Source organism: Lichenostomus cassidix, chromosome 1 (assembly GCF_008360975.1).
Source record: "Lichenostomus cassidix isolate B80296 chromosome 1, HeHo_3.0, whole genome shotgun sequence".
In the NCBI taxonomy this organism is placed as follows: domain Eukaryota; kingdom Metazoa; phylum Chordata; class Aves; order Passeriformes; family Meliphagidae; genus Lichenostomus; species Lichenostomus cassidix.
The window spans coordinates 49,530,157-49,542,496 of record NC_139479.1 but is presented as its reverse complement, the minus strand read 5'-3'; the positions used below and the strand labels follow the sequence as shown (position 1 = coordinate 49,542,496).

At 39.5% G+C, this 12,340-nt stretch overlaps 1 protein-coding gene across 7 annotated transcripts in view; it reads right to left on the bottom strand.

Moving 5' to 3' along the window:
* KLF12 (KLF transcription factor 12) overlaps nt 1-12,340 on the bottom strand; it is a 235,561-nt gene that overhangs the window by 157,873 nt on the left and 65,348 nt on the right. The window lies entirely within an intron of this gene.

Below are 12,340 nucleotides of genomic sequence, written 5' to 3'. Positions count from 1 at the left end.
ACTGGATGGGTTAAGCTGCTCATATTTTTAAACAACGATCTCTATATAGACATAGAGTGTTATGTGTACTGCATCTTTCTGAAGATATCCAGACCTCTAACATTAATAATATGACAAAGTGCCTCCATCATTATTCTGGATGCTGAAATTCAATAAACATTACTAAAATATTCTCACCACTAAAATCACAGCCATAGTCGTTTCAAGAGCAGTGTTTATAAGACACTGAATGATGCTGGGCACAAACCTGGTGAGTGATTCCCTCAGTCAATGTAGGTGATTCACGAGAATGCTTTCCATGCTGAAAGCTCGTGCCAAGTCACCACTTCACATATAAAGTAAAAAAGAATTTCAGTAATTTCTTCATGAAAACAAACCATATCTTAAAAATCACTCCTCATGGGACTTCAGCTTAAATATTCTGTGTTTTGTGATAAAAACACCAGTCATGTCATTGTTAGTGCTGTTTCCTAAGATGTTCATCCCCTGGCTCAGCACCATCGAGACAGAGCTTCCATCCAATGTTTGTGTGCATGTGTATGTGTTACGTATGGGAAAGTATACTTTACATATATTAATGTCTGAGGACATTAATAAGCTCCTAATTTCAAGAATTATAGAAAAAAAGCTTAGTAATTCTATCACCTGTTTGGTGCCAGGAAGAATAAATTATCCACACTAAAGTGAAAAATGTGAAAGCCTGCCATCATTTATTTTTAAGTTTAAAATGGTCTCTGAAACATTCAGGGGTGGTGTTTTCTGTTTGTGTTTTTTCATTTGTTTGGAAGTTTACGGTGGTTTTGTTCTTGCTGTCGTTTTGGAGTTTGGTTTGGTTTTCTTTTTTTCTTAAGTAATGAGAACTCTCAGTGGTTATGTGCCTGAAAAACAACAGCACTCCAAATTTACTTGCAACATGAAAGAATACTTGCAAGATCAACGGATTAGATCTATTACTCTAAAACACAAAATTAAATGTTAACAAGAATATACCACAGCTGGGAAGAAAAGAAAAAACCTCATATCGCCATTCAACCGTGAAGAACTACTGGACTAATTCAAGAGATCACTGTTAATACTGTTATGGCTATATCTAATTATCAAGTCCTGTAGAACCCTACTCAGGCAAAGCACGCCTTTTAAAAGGGGTTCCCAAACAATCCTTCCCATTCTGCCGCACAACTGTTTTAGCGTCCCATATAAAGGTTTATATATAAAGGTTTACCTGGACTGAGTAATTTTTGTTGAAACTTTGCAGGTGGATACCAGTAAGTACTTCACATGATCATCACTCTGAAATGCCTACAAAGGGGTTAGTAGCAGCATGTGACCATGCAGGGCAGAATCACGGCTGACCATCTGGAATGTTCCCCAGGGTCCAAAGAAGTCCAGGCCAATGCAGGACAGAAATGCCCAGCTTCACTTGAACCCCACTAGCAAGGAATACAGGTTCATCAAAGCATTCCTGAGTTGCTACCTCAGGAAGAAGTGAAGGCAGCAGATACTTCCATGGTACAACAACATAACAAGCAGTAAATGATTTGTATAACTTGCACTTTAAGATTTGTATAACTTCTAAACTTTGCCAACTGAAACCTTTGGGATATTTAACTAAATAAACAACAGTTTAACAAAACCACCACAGTCATGCTAGGGATAAACAGATCTAGAACAGCCCTGCCAAGAATGACTTGGGCATGCTGGTGGGTGAGAGGCTGGACATGACCCAGCAATATGCACTCACTGCCCTGAAAGCCAAACAGGTTCTGGGCTGCATCCAAAGCAGTTTGGGCAGCAGGGCCAGGGAGGGGATTCTTCCCCTCTGCTCTGCTCTGGTGAGACCCACCTGGAAATCTGCATCAAGCTCTGGGGTTCCCAGAACAGCATGGATATGGACCTGTTGGAGTGAGTCCAGAGGAGGGACAGCAAAATGATCAGAGAGATGGAACAGGTCTTCTCATATGAAGAAAGGCTGAGATAATTGGGACTGTTCAGCTAGGAGAAGAGAAGGCTTCAGGGAAAACTTACAGCAGCCTTCCAGTACCTGAAGGGAGCTTACAAGAAAGATGGAGAGACTATTTACAAGGGCATGTAGAAATAGGATGTGGGGGAATGGTTTCAAACTGAAGGAGAGTAGGGTTAGACTAGATACTAGGAAAATATTCTTTACTGTGAGGGTGGTGAGGCATTGGAACAGGTTTCCTAGAGAAGCTATGGATGCCCCATCCCTGAAGCATTCAAGGCCTGTTTGAATGGGCCTTTGAGCAAATTGAAAGGTGTCTGTGCCCACAGTAGCGGGGTCAGATCTTTAAGATCCCGTCCAACTCAAAGCATTTAATGTTTCTGGCCCTGTACAGGCAAATACTGGTAGGTCATTTATCTTTGGATTAGAAATGAGGGAGTTCTCTGATACAAATGTACACACATCCCAAAGAAGGGCAAGTTGTGGAGAAGCAGGGCATGAGGAAGCTGTCCTAACCTGAGGGGTGTCCTTTGGACACCACAGCTCTTCAGAATCCTCTTCTGTATCCACAGGGTCTGGTGCTGCATAGCCACATAGTGCAAAGAAAGTCTCGAGGCTGAAGTGAACTTTTCCCCTTGTTTGCCTTGCTCATATCATATTTAGGATTTTACTGCTGTTTGGGGAACAGTTACAAACACTTTAAATCACATTTGCCTGGTGTGATCTTTTATTTATTTACTCTAAAGATCCCCACGTGGGAGATTTCAGAGCCAACGGGGTGGAAGAATTTCAGTGTTTTAAAACACTTTCTGATGAAAACAACTCTGTTCTTATAAAAGATTCTTCGGTCTCTGATCCCACCAGGCTGCACTGTAGAGAGACACCAGCAAATAAAAACAGACGGGTTATCACTTTGGTGCCCTCCCTTGCACACTGCAGTAACTGTTACTGATATAGACTCATAACTTGACAGAAATAACGTGTTTACTAGAAACACAGGGAAAAAAAAAAAGACAACTGGCAGAAAGAAAAATCTAACTTTGTACACTCACTGATAAACAATAAATGCCATCCAGTGTCCAGAGGAAATCTAGCAGAACTAATCCCAGCCTGTATCTGGGAATTAAGAGTGGAGCACAGCATATCTAGTAGATTGACTAAGTATTGTCCATCACTGCTGAAATCACTGGAAATATGTTAAGTTTTTCATTAACAAAAGCAGAAACTCATGTAATACTACATTCAAGAAATTATTACTTTTTTTCCAATAACCTGTTCTCACATTAGGTAAATTTTTTTTTTTTCTGTGCAACATTTTATGCCCAGCCTCTTCTAAAAGAACTAGCAATTGACAGCAGATTAATACAAAAGGATTCTTAAGCTGCATATAGCTCACAGAAACCAGAAACCAAGGATATCATTAACTCTTTTGGAAACTTGCTATGCCCGAAAGTAAATATTTTCCTTCAGGCAAAAGTGGTAAGTAGCCTTGATCATTAGAAAGTTTTGCTACAAATCAAAGAGCAATGGCACATTTATATTCAGAGTAACATAAGAGTCAGACTCTTGCTTGAAGGCAAATACACAGCTGAGTTGGGTGTTGTTATTATCACCTACACGTAACTACTTTACTTTTCCAGTGTTTCTTTGTCCATTTTCCATGCTGAAAAGATATAATCAGCTGAAGCAGAAAAACAAAAACTTCCCTGCCAACCAAGGTGGGTGAATTGGTTTGATAAAAAATTAACTCCTGCAATCTTTTAATATTGAAGCTTCTTTCCAATATGCACCCACTTTGAAATGACAAAGGCTCTAAAACTTTTGAAATTATTATCATTACCACTATAGAACTAAATAGCAGGTAGGCTTGGTTTATAAATGCTTTCCATATATATAAATATACAGCAGTTAGAATAATTACCCAGGCTGTTATGAGCATCTTATATCAAGCCATAAATTATCTCATTTTATTACATAAAATACAAAATTTCAGAGATGTATGTTGCTTGTCCTTCCTAATGAGCTTTGAAAGTCCTCAGTAAGAAATGATGACTGAATGGATTCAGACTATTCTAAAGAAAGGTTTGGTTCCTTGTATATGACCAGCCAGGATATTATGAACTCTCTGGTTCTCTTTCTCCATATAAAAAAAAATACTATCCCTGCTTTCTGCAGAGATTATTAAGGCAATTCACTTGTTTTACATCCTGTGATAAAATAAACTCCACTGTCATGCTGCCTGGAGCTCCTGTATCTCATCCATTATGTAAATCTCCAAAGAGTAGTTCAGCAAACATCATCTCAGTTCCACTGCACTTAAGACAACCTACACATCTAAGTTAATTTTCATCTTCCTAAGACCTACAGAAATTCCTTACTTCTTAATTTGCAAGAGAGATTCCCGCTGTCATCTCACTTCAGAAACACCTAAGCCCAAGCTCATATGATTTCAAATGAAATTAAGACTGAACTCCAAATACTTGGGGTTTGAGGGTTGTACCATCCTCTCTAGAAAGAAAGAAAAGGAAAGGGAAAAAAAAAGAAAAAAAAACCTAGGAAAAATAATGTTTTGTATCTTGCGATTTCTAAGACACCTTTTATGATGTGTTTAGGCTTTAGTGGTTAGGGTTTTTTTGGTTTGGGTTTTTTTTTTTCTAATACAAATACTGAAATATGTGTTATTTTAAAATTATGGTGGAAACTCAGCACAGGTTTACCTATAATGTTTGAAAGCCTAGGCTTTTGTTTTCACTTGAGCTATGCCCACATGTCCATCACAGCTGACTGCAAGCACAGCTGCAGCTGACTGCTATCAAACTGAACACCAAAAAACTTGCAGTAAATAGCAAAGTTCAAAGGAAGGTGACAGCCTCAAAGCAGAGAACTTGGCCTTTTCTGACTCATCACCAAACCTCTGCACAAGAAAGACTTAATGAATCACCACGTGGGAAGCACAAGAGCAGGTCAAGATTTAGATTAATACTGGGAGCTTATTTTCTCTTTTAGACACATGTCCTTGGGTGTATGAAATACCATATCTAGTGGAATCATTATTCAGGTCTGGAAGCAGTGGATATCAGTATTAAACTGTCTTCTCCTTATGTGTTAGCTACTGAATTCTAACACATTCTTCTATGCTCTCATATGAGAAGTGACAAATTGCCATTGTTTGACATTATTCTCTCCATAGCATGTCAAAAATACTAAAATCCAAATGCATTTATAATATATAAACTCTTATTGTCAGATATGCAGGAAAAGGAAAACAAGAACACACATGTAATATTTCAGTCTCTGCCTCAATATATCTTAATCAGCACCACTGTTCAGACGAAGATTTTTTCCCCTTCTCATTGCAAAGAAAATATTAACTCTAAAATGAAGTTAGTTGTGATGCTTCATGATATTGAGAATTAATACCTCCACACAAGAGAAGTGCCCTTTTTTTTCCCAGCAAACTTACGTTCTTATAACTAATGACCAGAAGGAGGTCATTATGAAATAAGATGAAGTAGCAAGTCCTGTATATCTGTTTTAAACTTGTTTTATTTGATGGATCACGCTCAACAAAACTAAAGATTATTCTGTTTCTTGGAAACTTAAAACCTGAGAGTATGAATTTAAACATTTTTCTCTCCATTAGGCACTTTGGAAACTTGTGTCATACTTCTGAAAATACACATATCAAACCAGTCTTGTCAAACAGCTTTGAAATTAAATGCCTTGTGCTTCCCTCTCTGGAGTAGTATAAATTTAGTCATTATTAGAATTAATGTAATTGTTCACTAAGTGCACTAGGATTAAAAAGTGAAATGAGCATGGTGACTGCTCTTTCATTCCCAAGAGAACGTGCAGCAGCAGGGAAGTCAGGCTGCAAGAGCAGGGATGCTCAGGGAGGGGTGTTTTAGAAACCCAACGGCTGGAGAATGAGTCCAGTGCAGTGGAGCCTGGTGTACTCGTGGTGTCTGCAACATCATACCTTACAGGCAGAAGAGATGTCTCTTCTCCCAGGGAGGACAGAGAAATCCCATGGGAAGAACTGCTCTCTGGAGATGCTTACTGCTCTCTGCTGAGTAGTGGAAGAGAGAAGCCTTCAGCAAAATGACTGAAATTGAAAGGAATGAATCCAGGCATTTGCAATCTAGTTCCCTGTGGATTATGTCCCATCAGCTAGGATAGTCCCCAGAAGAGATATCAAGGCTGGAAGAGGAACTGAAGAAACTGGCTTGAAACAGACAGTGGCTGGGAAACACCAAACCAGGTATCTTCCAGAAGTCGCCTAGCTTGTGCAGCCCTGGGCCATGCCATGAGGTGAAACAAAGCTTGCTGTGCCAAGACATGCATGGAAGCATTTCCTGATCTAACCTAAACCAGTAACACTCTTGACTCACTTCCCAGTCTAGCCAGAACCAAGGAAATGCTCACCTGAAAATTTCTCACCTAGATCCTTAGGCTGTTTCCATTATTTACGTCATATATAGCCTACAAGTCAAATTTTGGAGACAAGAGGCAGCGAAATCTGTTTCTGCTGCACCTGAGATGCAGGAACTCTGTTTTTAAACACATCTCTCCCTCCCAGCAGGGGAACACCAACACACACCACACATTTTCAACACCAGAAATGGGAACCAAGGATGTCTTTGCCCACATTATAAAGCTATTTGCCATTTTATGCTTACAGGCTAGTTGTTGCTAACTCTGCTCTCAGCTCTTGATCTTTTCAAGACTAAGTTTTTTGGATTTTTTTCACTACCAATATAAATTAAAAACCAAACAAAGAAACCCTCAACCCCTCAAACTTTAAAAAACAAAGCAACACTTACAGGAGGACTGTGATCACAGGATGCATTTAAAAGTTCCCTATGGCTTTAAATAATCAGGTGAAATTATCACACCCCAAGCCTTACAATCAACAGCAGTAAGTAATACAGATTATAGATGCTAACACATTTACTAAATAATATCATAAAGGGTTATCTATTAATTTTCAGAAGTAGTCTAAAAGACACTACAGAACTGAGTTATGTCAGTAGGTGCTGAAGCAAGCTCTTAAACAGCTTTCACCTACATCCACAATTTACTACCCACAGACCATCCTCACTACCTATCTCTTTGTGAAGAAGTGATCCAGGCACCACCAGCAAGATCTACCTTTGCTTTACAATGACATTTAGTAATTTTAATGATTTGAACTGTGAAAAGAACATTTTAAATATTCTGCATTTTATCACATTTTGTCAGTTCTAGACAAACTACTCTCCTGTGAACTGCACTACAATGTGGGCTGCCTTACTCCCCCGTACATCACCTCACATGAAAATTGCTGCCATACTCTTTTATGCAATTCTCCATTCTTCCTATTTCAAAAAACTGTTTGATAAAAAGGATTTTAATTCAAAAACCAATGCACTTGAAATATTCCACAGCAGCTCCAAGCAAAGCAGAAGTCTGTGCAGTCACTGGGATGCAAAGCTTGCACACCACTGCTGAGCCAAAGACCTTTCTCCCAGTTATGAACAAAGCCTCTTTGGGCAACTCTGACTACTTGAAAACACAACCTTATTTAAAATATATGAAGCTCTCTGTATTGATTTTAGAGAAAAACTTGAGCTTTTGCAGAAGACCGGGCTTTGACAGGGCAAGTCCAACCCACCCCATACCTACATTCTATGCCTTTCTGAAGAGTGAGAGTGCAAAGAGACCACAACTAGTAAAACAACACTTCTGAAATATATTGTGGTTTTTATATATAAAACTTTAAAGCAATGATTAGGATACCCCATAGAAGTTTTCCCCCCAATCCACACTGGCATAAATGAAATACAAAACCAAAACCCTCAAAATCACAACCCAATTTTATTTAAACAAATTCAGATCACAAATCACCTGCTAAATATGATTTGTCCATAAACTTAATGTATGTGTGTCACCAAAACAGTTAGGAAATGAATGGAATGTAGCCAAGAACCAGAAGCAATAAACAAGAAACCATTTAGATTATGAAAGCATCTGTGTAGCAGAAATGAAGAAATGAGCTGTGTAGAACAAATTTTGTACTGCTCTTCAATATGGAAAGCCTAGTAAGAACACCAAGGTCTTCCCAGAAATCATTCCATAGGCAAAGGGAACAGGAAGGAGCTCATATGCAAACACCCAAAGCTCCAGTGGTTTGCTGCAAGCCATCTTAAATGCCTTTTTCACCTTGGAAAATACCAGTGCTGGAAATGACCCCAGCAGCTTTTCAGCCATGGGCATCTGCTCAAAATTCACCTCACCCCACTCGCAGCAGGGCTGAGCCTACCGTGAACAAACCTGGGGCTACAGTGCTCACCATGCAGAGCTCTCCAGCACCCAGGGGGAAAAGACAGGGGCAAGAGACAGTACAGCATGCAGCAGCTGATGTAAGGAACAGGAAAAGAAGGAAAACCACTGCTGCTCCTCCCTTTCCTGAATATAAGATTTGGGGAAAAGCTTTCCTCCCACTCTACAGTTTCAGCATAACTTTTACATTTTTTAGTGACAGCAAGTAAAAGCAGATCTGCCCTATGAATATGACTGAGCTCCAGACAACTGGCTGCTATCTATTTACATAGTGAAATATTCATTAAAAATCAACCACCAATCAACTGTTAAGGGACCCATCTTGATAAATGCGAGACAACAGATGAAACCAAAAGAATTTCACAGTCCCCCTTCCTTGCTGAATGGGGCCATCAGTCATTTTTAAGTAGTCATTTGTTACATTGTTTTATCCACCAAATTCATAATCATAATGAATTAAGACAAAACATCAAACTACAGCCTCTTTGCCTGAGAGTAATCTAAACTGAAAAGCACATGACAGAAAGATAGATTGATGGCCAGTGCAAAGTAATTCCCTTGAGATTAATATGTTTTGCCAAGTTGAAGTTTCTAGTCATAATCATATTCCAAGAATCCACTGAAGGATGCTAGATGAGAAAGACCCCTTATTAAGAGCAGCCACTTTCGCTCTAATAAAACTGCATTTGTTTGCAATACAGAGGGGACAGCTGACAAGAAAAACCAAACATATCTTCATACTGTTACCAATATTCTGACTATGCAAATAAAACCATAAAACTTCCTTGAAACATTCTCAAATACATTAAAAAAAAATTATCATGACCAGACTTTAAAATCACGAAAAAGTAAAAAGATTCAGTCCAATGAATCCAAACTCCGCACAAAACCAGGGTAGATCCTGAGTCAGATGAGATGACCCAAGGGCTTGCCCAGCCTGCAATGGAACACGGGGTAGAGCACCAGGCACAGAACCAGCAGCTGGGGAGTTCTGCACCCTCCCATGCCCTGCTCTGCACAGGAGCCAGAGGAGGTGAAGCAAGGGCACATCAGAGGTCAGGAGACTTCTGCAATGGGGTAGGCTTTGGACAGTTCAAGAAACACCCCCTTGAGTCCCTCCCTCTAAACAGTTGATCTAAGGTTTGCTCTTGGTTGGTTTGGTTTTGGTTTTTTTTAAAGACATGACACACAGAAAATAAGGAGTCATCCTTACATCACTAAATTCAGTGCTGTTTATCATTTTTTCAGCATTAAATAACTCAGAACATCATTAAACCCAATCAACTGAACTGCCCAGTGTTATTTCTAGAAGTTGTTCATGGAACCACAGTGTGAGTGGGGTGATTGCACCCATGGCCACTCATTAAGTACAACACAGATCTTTGCTTTTCCAATCTGAACCACCTCTTTTCCCCTTTTGATTTGCTCTGTGACTTTCTTTCAGTGCTGTTTACTTGGTTTTGAAGTCTTGATCTTTATTTTGCCCAGAACTTTTGAGCTATAGTTTTTCTCTGTCAGTTACCCATTTCCTTGCCAGCTCCTACCCAAGTTTCATCCCCATACATCCACATTCAAGCACTGTAGACTGAAAAAGATAAACTTTAACTATCTGATTCAACAGAGAAAGTAACCTCTGGATGCAGCCGTCAGTATGATGGAAAACAGAGAAGAACCATAAGCTGTAGGCATTCAATATACACATTTGTTATCAGGTTTATTTTCACGTATTTCTTTTTTTCTGTTAGATATTCATCTAACCTCATTTTATGAGACAGAAAAAATTATGTTCAGATTTCCTTCATTAGTTGCATATATGCTTAGATGTCACTTATTTTGTAACACCATGTTTACAAATAATATGAGGCAGACCAAGGAAGACCAAAATATAACAATATAACATACAGACAATGCAACCCAAGTCATTTACATTTCCAACAATACACCAACATTTTCATGTTAACAATGAATATCTTTCAAAACTTGATCAGTAGAGGAGTAATAAAACAAAAGGCTAAGGCAGGGTGCTGGCTGAAATCCAGTCTCTTCCCTATTGGAGCCAGAGTTTTATCAACTAATCTTAACAGTGACCACAGAAAAGCCTTCTCCACCTCTATTGCTTAAGCTTTCTGGAATCAGTCTTCCCAGAAAAGGAATTTTTAGTCTCAAACGTCAAATTCCTCCATGTAACCACATTTTTTTTCTTATTCAGTGATATGATTTAATCACGGTACTTTCCTAATATAAAAGATTAACAGCTGGATTCAAAGTCCTACATTTGCAAAGGCTGCCAAATAAAAAACATGTGAAGAAATAACTCAGTATCCCCTTTCTTATCTGCACATATTTTGAGCAGCTTCCCCACAATTACTGTGGGATGTCATCAGAAGGGCATGAGAGAGTGGAACTATGGCTTGACAAGAAAGAGGTCGCCCTGCTCTCTGTCGTTATTCCACTGCTCTGTGTCGAACCAGAAGAGCAAAAGCAGAGAGAGGAACAGAGATACTGAGCTAACAGAGATACAACTCTCATGCAATTACAGTCTTCCCCAAGAAACCTGTGAAAAGGTCAAATTCTTTCAAAAGTCTTTTGCTTTTGCTTGATCTGGAAGCTGTCTCTCCTCTGCACAGACTCTGGGTATGACAGCCCTTTGCAAGAAATTAATTCTTAACTTTTTCTGCCTTGCTGTCACTTCCCAAACCAAATGCCTAAGACATAGCCTGTCCCAGTTTCTTCTCAATCCAACACAAAACATTACCACACCATGGTAGTACTGCTCTCTGCTGTCTCCTGGACAGCAAGTTATCCACTGTAACATAAGGATTTCCAGAGACAGCTTACAGGTAATTTGTTTGGTATTTTTACTCTCTCACACTTTGAGTCTGTGAAGTGCCTCCCTGACTTTGTACATTCAGGGTTTTACCACTGCAGTTTTGAAAGATCCCAGTAAGGTTTGGACAGTATCAGTTTTTCACTCTGCTATTCATAGCCAAGAGATGTGGGCAGGGAAGCGTTTGCTCTGCCACAATGCAGGCCCATCCCAAGCTTTTAGACAGTGGTATGGGCAGCCACTGACATGTCAGCAATCAAAGGGAAATTCCTCAAGATTTTGTATGCTGGTTTTAGCAGGCAACAACTGCTGCCTCATGTGGGCTTATGGGCCCCTGATCCCATGGAAAAAATTGTGTACATTACTACACAGCTACTAATACCACTTTGTCTCTGTTGGGGTTTAAATTTGGCTCTGGGAGGCTGGAGGTGTTTTCTGGGACCTGCAGTATATAAAGGAGATGTGCTATGGATGCTTCTGAACTGAAGATTGTTTTGCTGGCTGTTATTTCAGGAGACAAAATTCAAGAGCACAGATGATTCCCTCAAATCTCATGCTGCTTGTGAATTTGGAGGTAGCTGGAACCAGCATGTCCACTACCTGTTGTGAACCCAAGAAGGAATTATACTCTTCTGTATCCAGGTCAGTAGTTCATAAACTGTAAAACTTCTGAACCACTAACAGACTGATAAAACCGAATTATCACTGAGATAAATAAGACTCTGTCCTCCTGAACTACTTTGCTAAGCTAACAGAACTACAGACTTACATTTTTTGTACTCAATTAATACTGTGCATTAGGAAAAAAAAAAAAGACATGGGGATTTTGCTGGTTTTTTGATTGCTTCTAACCCTGACTAGGATTCAGAAGTTCATAGAAGCTCTCAAGGGATCAGGCTTTGCACAATAACATATCCCTCCTTGACTATTAGTTTTCAGAATGCTTTATTTAGCCAAGCTGCTGCACAGCATCCCCCTGGACCATGCCCTGCATCCCACTGTACCACACCCTACATTTCTCAATACAATTCATTTTCTCTGGTGCAAACCCACAGGCAGTATCAGCTACATTTAAACAGCCTTGGTGGGAGCTGGTCATCATAGAATCCCAGAAAAAAGTTTATCCTTCACAGTCACCATTAACTCAGATTAATGAGTTAATGGCAGAGGTCAAGGCTTAGTGTATTAGAACAGCAGCCAGTCCTGGAGGTCCACCAACAGCTTCTTCCTTT